General features: G+C 51.0%; 1 long non-coding RNA gene across 1 annotated transcript in view; it reads right to left on the bottom strand.

The window, feature by feature from the left end:
* Nucleotides 1-14,810, bottom strand: part of LOC115282313 — a 56,706-nt gene that overhangs the window by 32,444 nt on the left and 9,452 nt on the right. The window lies entirely within an intron of this gene.

The following is a 14,810-nucleotide window of genomic DNA, read 5'->3' as shown; positions in this document are numbered from 1 at the left end:
TCACTTTGTTTTCACAAGAATCTATGGATAAGGTGTCCTTCTTATCCTCCATGTGCAGGCACAGAAGGCTTACACACCTGCCCAGCACAGTCACCTGAGAAAGGCCCGCACGGTGTGTCTGAGTCCATAGCTGTGCTCTATACACTCCCTGCTCAAAACGTGGCCTACGCTTGGCAGAATCTGTACCCACTGGGAGCCGATTAGAAATGCAGGGCCTGGGGCGCCTTCGTGGCTCTGTCAGTTAGCGTCCGACTTTGGTTCAGGTCACGATCTCACTGTGAGTTAGAGCCCCTCGTCGGGCTCTGTGCTAACAGCTCAGAGCCTGAAGCCTGCTCCCAATTCCGTGTCTCCCTTTCTCTCTGCCCCTCCCCTGCTTGCACTCTGTCTGTCTCTTGAAAATAAATAAACATTAAGAAAAAGAAGAAGGGGAAGGGGAAATAATGCAGGATCCTAGGACCTACACCAGACCTACTGAATCAGAATCTGTATTTTAGAACAATCTATGGGCGGATCGTGTGCACATGCACACGGTGTAAACCACCAGTCCAACTGATTTACCACCCTGGTTTTATCTTGCTGAAGGTAATATTAGAATGTTTGCTTTCTCTCCACACACACATACACAGCTGGCAATTAAAGCAAGCAAAATGGTTAGGGATTATAATAAAGAATGTAATCAGTACCACAGGCAAGATGCATTTTTTAAAGGGCTAGGAGGGTTCACATCAAACAGTCATCAGTGGTGACCTCTGAAGAGTGGGCTAGGGAGAGGGTAGTCAAAGGGGGCTTTCTATTTGTATTATTTGAAATTTGTAATAAAACTAATATAGTAATGTACTGGTCACATAATCTAAAAGGAAACTGTTTTAAAACAAAAGCACAGGGACCCCTGGGTGGCTCAGTCAGTTAAGCATCTGACTTGGGTGCAGGTCATGATCTCACAGTTGGTGAGTTCAAGTCCTGCATCAGGTGAGCTCAAGCCCCTGCTTCAGGTAAGCCCCACTTCTCTCTGCCCTCATGGGATTCTGTCTCTCTCTCCACCCTCACTCACTTGCACCCCCCCCTCTCTCAAAATAAGTAAATAAAATAAATCAAACACAGGTGCAAATGACTGAAATTGACTGTATCTGATGAGCTACATCTACCCAAGGCTATGATAGCTTCCAGCTCCTGACGCTGGATGGCCCTAGGAGAGGGCCACCAAGAAAGCACTGGGGGGGACACGATGACTGCTGTGCTTGGAGTCTGAAGACCCAGATTCCAGGCCAGGCTCTGCCCCAATTTGCTGTGGGGCCTCAAGATTCTCACGTGGCATCTGTGGGCCTGTGAGTGTTCCACTAGTAATGGGGGTCACCCGCATGCTCTTCGGGCCCCACAGCAGTAGTGCAGGGACCAGCAACGCAGTGACAGGCATAAAGGCCCCTGAGACTAGCCAGGTGCCACACAGCACAAAGGCCGGGAGTTTTCTTGAAAAGAAAAGCAAGGGGGAAAAAAAAGCAATGAAACAGCCACCCTCACTCATTCCATTCCCTCAACGCAGCGATTCCATGACTTTATAAGGAAGGTGCACACAGTAACCTGGATTTAGATTCCGTGGGAGCAGCAGGCTGGTTTTCAAATCCTTATTCGAACTCAGAAGTTAGGTTTGGACATGGTTCAAGACATAAAAGAAAGGGCTATTTCTCAATGTTTGGCCCCTTTTCTTTGGGCTTCTCCCTGGTTTCCCTGCAGGCTCCCAACTCCCAGGGAGGTTCCGCTTCACTTAGGGGTTCTGCATCCCCGCCCTCCACCGTGCACTGACTCCCCATGGCCAACATCCCCAGCGCTGACTTGGGGTCCGCAGTTTGGCCTGCATCTGGCCAACACCTCGGTTTCTTCACTGTTACCGTAGAAACTCAGTTTGGCAGCACTGGAAAGAGCATCGCTCAACTGGGGGAGTGCGGAGTTTGAGGACACAGGGGTAAAGTGACTTGCTGGAACCCACGGCTAGCTTGACACAGACAGAGCTGGGCCCAGGCTCTACGACCTGTGAAATGCCTCCTTTCCCTGAGGTTTCTCGATCATTTGTCTGTCACTCACCCTACCCCTCGGTCCCTTCATTCTAGGAGACACATGAATCAGGACTAAACGCTGCTGTGATTTCCCTCCATCTAAATGATCCCCCAAACCACACAATCTGAAGGTATCTATGAAACCGAGGCAGGGAAAAAAGGAACCCCTGTCGGATTTTCCATGGAGAACCAGGCCCCTCTGCACCACCTGAGCTTCAGTTACAGTGATGGCAAAGGAAAAGTCTGGCCAGGCAGTTTCCGTCCCACCACTTAGGTGGCCTTAGGGGCCCTGCTTCATTCACGCCCAGGAGCCTCAGTGAGAGGGCTATCACCTTCAGGTTTAAGTAAAGATTCTAGATAAAGGTAAAGAACCTTCATGCAGGATTCTAGATAAAGCTGAAGACCTTCATCCAGCATTCTAGACAAGGGTGATGACCGTTATGCAGAGTAGAAGGTCAATACATCTATTGCATCTATTACCATCATGATCATCATCATTTGGGAACATCTATCCCAAAGACAAGGGTCTAAATTAGTTCTCCACAACAGCTGCGTATTAGAATCACCTAGGACATTTTTTTCTTTTTTAAGACCAGTGCCCAGGGAGCCCGGGTGGCTCAGTCGGTTAAGTGTTAGACTGTTGCTTTTGGCTCAAGTGATGATCTCATAGTTCGGTTCGTGGGTTCAAGCCCTGCATTGGGCTGGGCATTGACAGTACAGAGCCTGCTTGGAATTCTCTCTCTCTCTCTCTCTCTCTCTCTCTCTCTGCTCCTCCCCCACTCACTCTGTCTCTCTCTCTCTCTCTCTCTCTCTCTCTCTCAAAATAAATAAACTTTAAAAAAAAAGTGCACAGATCTTATTTATCCACAGTGATTCTGATTAAGTGGACTGGGGAAGGACCTAGGGAATGGGTACATTTTTTACAGCTTATTCTTTTTGTAACTGTATTTTTTTAAATGTCAATTTTTGAGAGAGAGACTGAGAGAGAGAGAGAGAGAGAGAGAGAGAGAGAGAGAGAACTCCAGTGGGTGAGGGGCGGAGGGGGGGTACAGGGGATTCGAAGGGGCTCTGTGCTGACAGCAGGGGCCCAATGCAGCGCTCTACTCACAAACCATGAGATCATGACCTGAGCTGAAGTCAGACACTTAACTGAGCCACCCAGGTGCCCCATTTTTATAGCTGGCTCTCATTGCCCCTGGCGGAGAACAGATCTAAATCAGCACCTCCCAACCTTCCACATGCACACAGACCTCCTAGGGATTTTGCTAAAATCCAAGTTCTGACTCAATAGGTTTGGTCTGAGGCCTGAGATTCTGCATTTCCAACCAGCTCCCAGGTGATGTCAATGCTACGGATCCTAGGCCTCAGGAGGAATGGCATCTGAAATTCAAGATCTTGGGAAGATGGCTGGAAAGTCTGTAAGATTCTCTTCTGGATACTCTCAAGGGCCAGCTCTGCCCAGCCAGGCTGGAGCACAGCGCCTGCTGGAAGCAGCCAACTGCGTGACCTTAGCTGGGGTGGGAGGACCCAGAAGCAAAGTCTGTTCCCAGATGGCTCTTGGGCTTCCTGTTGGCTTTTTTAGGTTCCAACAAGAGCCTGCAGACAAGTGTGGCCACAAAGACGACTTGCAAAGTAATCATGCCACCACACCCAGCATTCATGTGGAGCGGCCTTCTCCAGACCAGCCAAGCAAAAAGCCAAGAGGAAAAGGCCCCAGTTACTTTCACTTGAATGAGCGAGGTGTAGGAGAACAGGGCCTGTCTTGGCAGCATGTCCTAGCCAGGAGCTAAAACGATGTCAGTTCTGGTCTGCCATACTTCTCTGATGGGCCCAGCAAGAAAGCTTCCCGCCTAGAGCTGGCTAGGTAAGCGCACAGTTGAAGAGACTCCAGGAAAACGTGAGCAGGGAGGGGGCTTGGTGGGCAAGTCCCTCTGGTATTTTGTGACCCTGAACAACATCCACAGAACAACCCTGATGGGAATTTCACAGCAAGACTCTCATGTGATCCTTGTATCAACTTTACAAGTCGGACATCACTGTTTTCATTGTATATTTGAGGAGACTGAGGCTCAGTAGGTGACCAACAATGGAACATACAGAGGACAGAGCCAGGACGGGGGCCTAAGCCTGGCCAATCCTTCCTGCCTACTCCAAACTCAAATCTCAAAAAGCCTCAGTTTACCCCTTCCCTGGGGCAGGAAGAAAGAGAAGAGGGTATAAATCAACAGAACTGAAAGTGGCTTTGGGTCTCAAGCACAAAGGATACTGCTTATTATCATTATAATTATTATTAATCCTTATCACCATCAGATGTGTAATTCTTTTTAAGCCTTATTCATTTAAGTAATTTCTAACCCAACATGGGACTCAAACTCATGACCCCGAGATCAAGAGTTGCATGCTCCTCCAATTGAGCCAGCCAGACATCCCCATCAGACGTGGAATTAAGACGTACTTGGGGGTGGGGTGCCTGGGTGACTCAGTTGGTTAAGCATCCAACTTCAGCCTAGGTCATGATCTCACTGTTCTGGAGTTTGGGCCCCGCATTGGGTTCTGTGCTGACAGCTCAGAGCCTGGAGCCGAGCCTGTTTCAGATTCTGTCTTCCTCTCTCTCTCTCTGCCCACCCCCTACTCATGCTCTGTCTCTCTCACTCTCAAAAATATTAAAAACATTTAAAAAAAAAAAAAAGAGGTACTGGGAGAGAAGACTGGCATTTAGAGTGGCTGAACAAGGCACTGGCCCTAGGCAGTGACCAGCAGCCCAGGCCACTAAGCTCCCCAGGCCCTCTGGGAAAGGGTAAACAGCACCTGATGATCCAGGGTGAATACCCAGGAGGCCTGGAGAGAAGGCTCTGCTTGAGGGATAGGGCAAGAGTCCAAAACAGCTCAAGGAAGGAGACCAAGCTGAGTCACAGCAGCATGTTCCTGGCACCTGGGCCACCAAGCCAGGCCCAAGGATGGAAATGAGACTCTACCAACTCCCTGATGGGTTCTAAGAGCCAATTTGAACTTGTGTCCCATCAAATTACCCCTGCATAGGCCACAGAAGCTTCCTGAAGCAACTAAAGGCCACTTAAATGAGTTCCCCACTTTAAGGACTATGAAGTTGAGGACTGAAGGGGCCATGCTAGGAACCTCTGTCCATCCAGACCTATACCATAGCCAGGCCCCTACTCCTGACACCTTGGCAAGAAGAGGCCTTGGCAGGGGCCCAGTTCTGGATTAATATTACACCAATACAGCCCAAACAAGTGGCTCCTGACTGTCATGTTCCATAAAGTTCCGAGGCTTAGAACAAAGACAAGCTGAGGAGTGATCAACAACAGGGGCATGTGCAAATGAGCAACAGTATGCCATTTTATAAATATACAGCCACCTGAAATCACGTTTTTAAAAAACTTTTTTAAATGTTTATTTATTTTTGAGAGACACAGAGAGAGCATAAGTGGGAGAGGGGCGGAGAGAAAAGGAGACACAGAATCAATCCGAAGGAGGCTCCAGGCTCTGAGCCATCAGCACAGAGCCTGATGCAGGGCTCAAACTCACAAATCACAAGATCATGACCCGAGCTGAAGTCAGATGCTTAACCGACTGAGCCACCCAGGTGCCCCTGAAATGGCATGATTTTAAAACGTGACTTCAGGGGCGTCTGGGTGGCTCAGTTGGTTAAGCGCCTGATTTCGACTCAGGTAATGATCTCATGGTTCGTGGGCTCAAGTCCCGCGAAGGGCTCTGTGCTGATTGCTCAGAGCCTACAGCCTGCTTTGGATTCTGTGTGTCCTTCTCTCTCTGCCTCTTCCCCGCTCATGCTCTGTCTCTCTCTCTCAAAAGTAAGAAAATAAATAAGTAAATAATTTAAATAAATGAATAAAATAAAATGTGATTTCAGGGGTGCCTGGGTGGCTCAGTCGGTTAAGCATCTGACTTCAGCTCAGGTCATGATCTCATACCTTGTGAGTATGAGCCCTGCATTGGGCTCTGTGCTAACATGACAGCTCAGAGCCTGGAGCCTGCTTGGGACTCTGTGTCTCCCTTTCTCTCTGCCCCTCCCCAACTTGCACTGTCGCACACTCTCTCAAAAACAAATAAACATTAAAAAAAATAATAAAATCATGATATTTCATTAAAAATGCTCATTATGCAGTTGCACAAAAAAAGCTACCTACAAAAAAAGTAGGTAACCAGTAAGATTACAACTATTTTTAAAAATCTATCTACATTTAAAAAAAAAAGCAGAAGGAAATACAAGCAAACGTTATCAATGGCAGCGCTTAAATTATCAGAATGCTCATTCGGTGTCAGAAATTAGGCATTGTCCAGTTTTTCTGCAGTGAGCATGTAAACTGCGCAGGAATAGGAGGTCCATTTCTGACTATAAGCAGTGAGCCTGAGAGTCCGGATGCAGACTTCGGGGATGGCTTAAGCCCCAGGTGACCCTCAGCAGTGACACAGAACCGGCCGGCTGCAATCCAGAGGCCGGAAGGGGCTGCAGCACTGACACCTGGGCCACAAGCTGGAAGCGGACCCTTCCCAAGGGGCTGAGATTCTCCAGGGAATGTTTACAAAAAGCCCATTAGCCCTCAAAGCCCTCTAAAGGATTTTGGTGAAAGGCACTTAAATGAAACTGGGCCTAGTCAGGTGCCCTGCCCCAGGCAGAGAAGCCCTCGGAGACCCCCAGCAGACAAGGATTCTTGCCTGCACCACTGCCCGCCCCGGCACTAGGAGAGAAGACAGACAAACGTCACCATATGGGGCTCAGGAGCCTCATGGGAATGGCGGTGGGAATGAGAATGGCAGGTCCCTAAGCCATGTGCAATTGTGAAGAAGGAAGGAGGTTTCAAGCAAAAAAGCTGCACCAGCTGTCTCTGGAAGAACACTAATTGCAGGGGCTGCGCCGCCTGAGCAAGGCCTGGTGCTGCACGCAGAGATGCCCCTCGGGGGCGGGGGGACAGCAGTCACCCGGCCGCCTGTGCTTCCCTGCCCAATGGCCGGCCCGGTGGCGGTGGGAGGGCATCTGACAGGGGCCATGAGCCTGCTGCCTCCCAGAGCCGGGCAGGCAAGCGCAGGTCCAGAAAGCAGGTCCCACAGGTCATGCCTACTGGCAAGCTCATGTCAGGGTCAGGAGGCCTGTGCTGCGCTCCAGGGCCGGGTGGCCCCAGAATGTGGGGAGGACTAGAGAATGACCCGGAATGTGGGGAGGACTAGAGAATTTCCTTCTCTGGAGATTCGAAAGACCTAAGCATCTGGGATGGCTCAACGCTAAAATGAGGAAGAAGTGACAGGTCAGTCCTTGAAACTGGGGAAGGGGACAGAGTCAAGTGGAGAGATTGGAAATGCGAGTTCCCGGGGGACCCTCACGTGCAGCTCATGACAAGGAGCCTAAGCTCACCAAGACCAACAGTGCCTTTCCTGGACATCCTTCTGTGGCCAGCATTTCTGCTGAGGCAAGGAGGAGGCCTGAGAAAGGGCCATGTGTATGAAGCCAAGGAGGCAGGAGGGGGCCTGGGAGTCAGCCCTGCGTCTTGGCCCTGCTCCCTAGCCCCTGCACTCCCCTGAGTGAGGGGTCAGGGGTACCCGCCCTGGCCACCGTACACGGACATTCCCAGGTCAGTGAGACATGTACGGGACAGCACTTCTAAAAACTATCAAATTCTAAACAAATGGAAGGTGTCAGTATGATTAGTGGGGTGTTGTTATAAAGTGGGGCATTCTGCTTCCCTTTCCTGACAACTTGCAAACGAGAAGCAAAAACAGATGAGCATATTAACCTTTTTTTTTTCTTTTCCAAATCATTCCCCGACACACTCCAAACCCAGCCCGGATGCGGCTGCGTCCAGAGCATGCGAGACAGGGCTCACAGGGGCCTCCTGAACCAGAGTGGGAAGGGAAGGCTCTGGGAGCCCTAGGGTGGAAAGGAAACCTACGATGAAACCAGGGAAGAAGGAAGAAGGTTAGTGCTGAGATTCCACCCTCCTGGGAATGTGCCCGCGTCCCTGGGAAAGAGGCCCAGATGAAAGGAGGCGCAGCTGGGGGAAAACAGGCCATGAGAACAGAAGGGCAATTGTTCGGGGACAGGCCAGGCGCTGCACCCGGAGCAGCCGGCCGGCACTGCCGCTTTGTGCGTTAATGTAATTAGGGGCCCGGTGGGGGCCAATGTTTGGAGTCCTTTTACTCCTCGCCATTCTCACCGAACAGCTGAGCCAGAGTGGGAATGTAACAGGGGCAGCCCGGGTGTCTGGGCGGCTCAGCTAAAAGGGGTCGGCAAGGGGTAGGAGGGCCCCCTGGGCCACAGGAGGCGAAGCCCTGTTCCGGGCCTGAGAGCTGAGAAGCACTTCCTCCCCTCCTCCTCCTCAGCACTGTCCCCAGGAGTTCCCTGAGGCCCTGCCACTGCCCTGACCCCAGTTAACACTCCCACTAATTGCTGGGGCTGCAGAGAGCCCAGGGAGCAAAAGAGCCAGAGTTAATTAAGGTGAGGGAAAAAAGTCTGCTTCTCCATTCTTCAGTTCGACTCCTCCCCACCCTTCTGGGTTGGGCGTCTAGTTTCAGGGAAGCTCCGGAGGCAGGGATCTGCATGCCTGGAGCCAAAACCAACTGCACAGGGCAATTATTGAACCGGAGCAGCTGGGACTAGCGGGTTTCTAGAAGCGTTGCTCCAAAGCTCTCCAGCCCTTCCAGTTTCCCAGAGCTACTGCAAGGGGTCTGCGCCCCTGCCCCCCATCCAAAGGAAAGCCTCACTCTCTCAGTCCAAATACTGGATGCTGTGAACCAGGGGCCACATGGGCGCTCACTACAGAAGGCAACCGGACATTCTGTAGGCTAAACAATAATGCAATATGTACATCAGACAAAGGTTACCTGCTCTAATCTCACTATTGAGATAGGCACTATTCTTATCCCCACCTTACAGAGGGGGAAACTGAGGCCTGGAAGAGGTAAGTAACTCACCCAAAGTCAACAAGCTAGCAAGTAGCAGAAGAATGATTTAGACCCCAGCATTATGACTCCAAACCCTGTGCATTTAACCCTTGTCCCACACTGTGGTCACTTAGATATTCTAGTACATGAGAAACAAGACCTGTAGCCCTTACAACCTGGTATGAGGCTCCCAGTCAAGGGTCCTTGAGGGCTTGATGAGGTCCACAGACCTCAGCACCCGTCCCCCAAAATCAAACATACGATTTATGGTATTGTGTGTGCATTCCCTGTTCAGGGTGGAAGGGAGCGTCGAAGTTCTCTTTAGATTATCAAAAGGGCCTGGGCCTCAAAAAGAGGCTAAGAACTCTATGTCAATGAGATGACAGCTTCCTAAGATGACTCTAGAACACAGAGCTTCTGACTTGAGTCTTCTCCTACTTCACTTTACCTCCTTGCTCTGGAGAAACAGCCAAGGTGGCAGCCTGAATTTCCAGAGAGGGAGGGTGTACTGGCAATTTAGAATTAGGCAACTTGGCCCTGAAAACGCACCCAGCCTGCCTGGGAGAGGGCACCCAGCAGATACACTGCATGGTGGGAGGGAGGGAAAGCGCTCACAGCAAGGCCTGCGGGGGTGACAGCGATGTCCTACAGGGCTCACGACTTCTTTCCACCACTTAAAAACAAGTTCCAACACTGTACCAATTCTGATTCTGGGTTTTGCTTGGATCCATGCAGAGGAAAATTCATTATCAGCAGCCCTAAAGTATCAGAAATTAGCAGGGGGGAAATGTTTCCATTCCAAAGGAATGCACTAGTTTTTTTTAATAGTTTATTTTTGAGACAGAAACAGAGCACGAGTGGGGGAGGGGCAGAGAGAGAGAGGGAGACACAAAATCTGAAACAGGCTCTAGGCTCTGAGCTGTCAGCACAGAACCCAACGTGGGGCTCGAATCCACGAACTGTTAGATCATGAACTGAGCCGAAGTCGGACGGACGCTTAACCAACTGAGCCACCCAGGCGCCCCAAGAAATGCACTAGTTTTAAAGACCAATATCTATCTAGAAACAAAGCCATCCTTTAACTAGCGCTACTGTCTTCATTTTCAGATGTTGCAAGACATTAAACAGTAACAGCGGCGCCATTTGACTGCCAATGTCATTGAGTGTGCATTCTGCGCACAGGGCTCTGTGCTTCACCTATGCTCATCTCATTTAAGCCTCACCCCAATCCTATGAGGTAGGGACATTATCATCTTTGATTTACAGATGATAAAATGAAGGCTCGGAGAGGTCAAACAGCCGCCCAAGAACGCACAGCAAATAAGGGAGCGAGCCAACGTTCAAACCTGGGTCTGTCTGACCCTAAACACGGGGTTCTAGATCAGGGCCACTGAAAGCAAGTCCACAGACCATCCACAAACTGTTAGCTATGGGTCCCTGGCAAGTTAAGTACAGGAAAAGAAGGTGAGGATTTAAAGACATTTCTAGCAATTTGACATTGCCACAGCAACCCAGCATGTGGTAGTGGACTGGTCTCTTAGAACAGGGAATGCATACACATCATTCAGACACTGGCAGACTGACTTGTGCAGACTGGTCATACTCACTGGGACCCCATACCCATGCCTGAATGAATGAAAACAACCCATCCTTCACCTCAGCTGGCTGGAAAAGCCATTCTTTTTTTTTTTTTTTAATGTTTATTTATTTTTGAGACAGAGCATGAGCGGAGGAGGGGCAGAGAGCAAGGGAGACACACAATCAGAAGCAGGCTCCAGGCTGCGAGCTGTCAGCACAGAGACCGACACAGGGCTTGAACCCATGAACCATGAGATTATGACCTGAGCCGAAATCAGACGCTGAACCGACAGAGCCACCCGGGCGCTCCGGAGCAGCCCTGTTGTAAAGCACTCTGCAAAGACAGGGGCCTATGGGACACTCAAACAAGGGTCCAGCCATCCCCTGATTTGTCCACTCAGCACGCACCGTCGTCTAGCATGGCGCTTCTCAGACTTGAACATGCACATGAACCCCGGGAATCTTGGGAAAACGCAGACTGACTCAGGCAGTCCGACAAGGGGCCCGAGACTCCCCGTTTCTAACCAGGTGACATGAGCACTGTTAGTCTAGAGTCTGGACTTGGAGCAGCAAGGTTCTAACTGCTCAAGCACACCAGGGCAGATGAAGCAGGTGCCAGAAACTTCGCCTGACAAAGCCAGCCAGCGTCTAGCCAAGGGCCCAATAAGAGGCTCACCACCTGGGCCTGGCTATGAGGAAGGTGGGATTGGCTCAGCTCACAGGCAGCCCTTGCAATGCACCACACCAGCCTGAGCCTGGGACACTCAGGGGCCTTTTCCTCCTGAGTTGCACCAACAGAAGCCCTTTCTGTCCTAAAGGTTTGACTGAAGGTGGAGAGAAGCAGCTCAGAAGCAGGTGCAGACACTCAGAGGCCTGCTGCCTCTAAGCGCAGCCCAGGAGAGGGGGTGTCCCGGCTGCACTGTGCTTATGGCCCCGCTTCACCCACCCAGAGTGCCAGCCTGTGGGTGTTTGGCAGCGCTGCCCTAGGAGAATTACTACATGTGCGTGTGCGGACAGCACTTTTTACTCCTTAGAAAAGAATATTCACGTCTGCTCTAAAAACTAAGAAATCTAATTAAGAGCTGAAAGCCTCAGAGGAAGGAATGTAATGTGGGTCACCCCAGGAGGGCAAGAATGGCCCCTTGGTGGCCAGCCCTGCAGCCAGAAAGGGCCAGCAGCAGCTCTTCTCCAAAGAGGAACGGCTCCCACTTCCCTCAGGTGACCCTCCGGTTATGTGTCCCACTCCCTGGAAATTCTTGACAATAGAGACCTTCCCTTCCTCCTTATTGCCAATCTCAGCCTCTCCTATTTCAACTTCTGGAATAAGGACTGAAGGACTATGTCCTTATAAAAGAGGCAATTCACTCAGAAGGCCTGGATCTTCCATTCATTCAAGGATTCATTCGCTTATTCAGTAACATGACAGACCGACTGCCATGAGCCAGGACCATCAGGAAGTGGGCAGGCAGCATGAAGTTGAGCCTTTCCTCACCTTTCCTAAGAAGCAGGGGGCACAGGAAAGAAGGGGCCACGCACGAAGCCGTTAACTAATGCAAAGGGCACGGCCTGTTCCTGGTGCCAGAGGGGGAGCGGGCATCTTTCCCACACGCATGCGCTCAGGGAAAGCCAGCCCCAGAGTGGGACTGGACGGCACTGACAGGGGCTCCTTCACTCACACACAGTGGACAGAGGCCCCAGGGATACTGACACACCCAGCCAACAGTCAGAAGGGTTTGACGTCCAACCAAAAGTCCCTCTGACCAGATGCAAGCCCAACTCCAGGGGCCACGTGGCTGAAAACCTCCTTCTTCTGCGTCTCAGATGACTCTCATGAAACCACAAGTCTTTCTCCCTTTGCAAAAACCCAATCACATTCTCCCACCTCCACACCCGGCCGAGTGCTATCTCCTACACCATGCTCCTACCTGGCTCCTTTCCATCCAACCACCGGTCCTTCCTGCTCTCAGGAATTTCCAGAAGGTCTGGTGTGGGCACGAGAGCAAGGTTTCTTAACCTTGGGCACCACTGACATTTGGGACCAGATCATGCTCTGTTGAGAACATCCTGTATATTGGAAGATGGTTAGTGGCATCCCCGGCCTCTACCCACAAATGACAGTAGCACCACAGGTATGCCAACCCAAACTGTCTCCAGACACAACCAATGTCTTCTGGGGGATAAAACCAGCCCCTTTTGTGAACAGTGCACTGGAACACTGGTGGTACCTGAGGACCACCGGGGGGCAGGGGGAGCTTATAAAACTCACCCACACCAGGGCCGCATCCCACACACATTGTGATCCTGGTCCCAGATTCTACAAGCAAACAAGAAGGTCTGTCAATTTACAAGCCCTTGAGGTTCTTTTAATGTGTTGGTTGGTTCATCCGTTAGAATGAATCTCCCCAGAAGCATGAACTATATCTTCTTTTTCTCTCCCTCTCCACAAAGCTCCATGCAGTTCCTCCTATTTTGTGTTAATCAGAAAAGTTTGGAAAGTTATTGAGCCTCCTCTATTCCAACTTCAAATGAAGATGCCCTTCAAATAGCACCAGCCTCCCCAAGTTCAGCAGCTATTGACCAGAAGAATTTATACTCTCCTAAAATTCAAGAGAAGGGGACAAGACATGAGGGTCTGTGAGAATCTAGCCACTGGATTTTGCTCTCAGTGAGACCCCTTCATGCTCTCCTTTGGGTGTGAGGAAACTTGGCTGAGTGGTCAGGACGCCCACCTCTGTACACTCAACTTTGTGGATTCCCATCCCTCTTTTTTTTTTAACGTTTATTTCGAGGGGCAGAGAGAGAGAATCCCAAGCAGGCTCCACAATGTCAGTGCAGAGCTGGACCTGGGACTCAATCCCACCAACCTTTTGATCATGACCTGGGCAGAAATCAAGATTCGGATGCTTAACCAGTGTGCCCTGATTCCCACCCCTCTTGACCAGAATGTAAAGTGTAACACTGAGGGTCGGTAGCAGAACCCGACACCCCAGTCTACTAGACAGGACACAGTTGTCCTCAGACTGACAGTGACTTGAAAAGAATGTAAGCAGGCTCTGAATCCACTGTCAGAACCTGAGCCTGAAAGGCTAGGATCTTTTCTCACACATCCCTCAATGAGCCCAGTAGGGGCAGGAGGGCTGACAGAGGGCTGGCCAACCTCAACAGTTAACAGAGTAGTCAGATTGGTGTCCTGCCTCCTCCCCACACCTGCTGGCCACGTCCTCACACAAGGCCAGAGAGGAGGGCAGTGTCAAGGGGGAAAGATTGGGTCATAACCCTACCCTCCCTAGTGGAAATTCATTCATCGCTCATTTAGTAACAAGCACACAGAGGATACCTTATAAATGATGCAGATGTTTAGTGAGCAGCCATGCGTCCTTCCCCGGTTTTACACTTGGGTTAGCTTAAAGATAAAATGATGGGAGGTGGACAGGGGGCCACGTTCCCGCAAAGACAGTGAAGGCTCTTCAAGCTCCCAAGATCAGCCTTCTCACAAAAATTCACATAAGATCATCATACATAAGAATACAAATTGCCCAGGAGGTTACATTACATTTAATGAATGATTTAATGTTTTCGGTGAGATTATACTCCTTTGATAGTCATTGCCAACAGGGTCTGCTTCCAGGGGCCCTGGCTAGCTTGCTGAAATCTGTCTAGGGATGAGGGAGCCAGAGGGATAGTGATGTTTTTTTCTTAAGCTTCCTTCCCGCCCCTCAATTGCACGCGTACGTCTCTCTCTCTCTCTCTCTCTCTCACACACACACACACACACACACACACACACACACACACACACACACAGAGTTGCCTGGAGACTGAACGCATTCCTGATGCTTACGCTTCTTTTCATTCCCCAGAAGCAGAGGCTTTGGAAACTGGGACCTCCAGGAAACATGCCTCGGGCGGGGGAGACGGGGGGGGGGGGGGGGGGGGGGGGGGGGGGGGGGGGGGGGGGCGACGCGAGTGACATTTCCTCACTAACAGGCCCGCCCTCCCCACCGCCCTCCCTTTCCTCCGCGGGCCTGAAAAGCCCCAGCGGGCTGGAACCGAAGGGCTCCCGCAGGGAACAAGGCCCCCTTTGAAAGCCGGTGTTTACGCCGCCCCGGGCAGGGGTTGCCATGGCCACGGTGCACCCCCGGCGGGACACAGCGGGCCTCAGCGCAGGGACCCCCTCTCCTGGGCCCCGCAGCTGCTGGAAGCGCTGCGTTTCCTCAAGTCCTCGGCTCAAAACTGAATCCAGAACGAAACGAAAGAGGATTAGGG

The sequence above is a fragment of the Suricata suricatta genome, chromosome 17, assembly GCF_006229205.1.
Source record: "Suricata suricatta isolate VVHF042 chromosome 17, meerkat_22Aug2017_6uvM2_HiC, whole genome shotgun sequence".
In the NCBI taxonomy this organism is placed as follows: domain Eukaryota; kingdom Metazoa; phylum Chordata; class Mammalia; order Carnivora; family Herpestidae; genus Suricata; species Suricata suricatta.
Note: the sequence above shows the minus strand (reverse complement) of the source record. Positions and strands in the feature narration are given on the sequence as shown.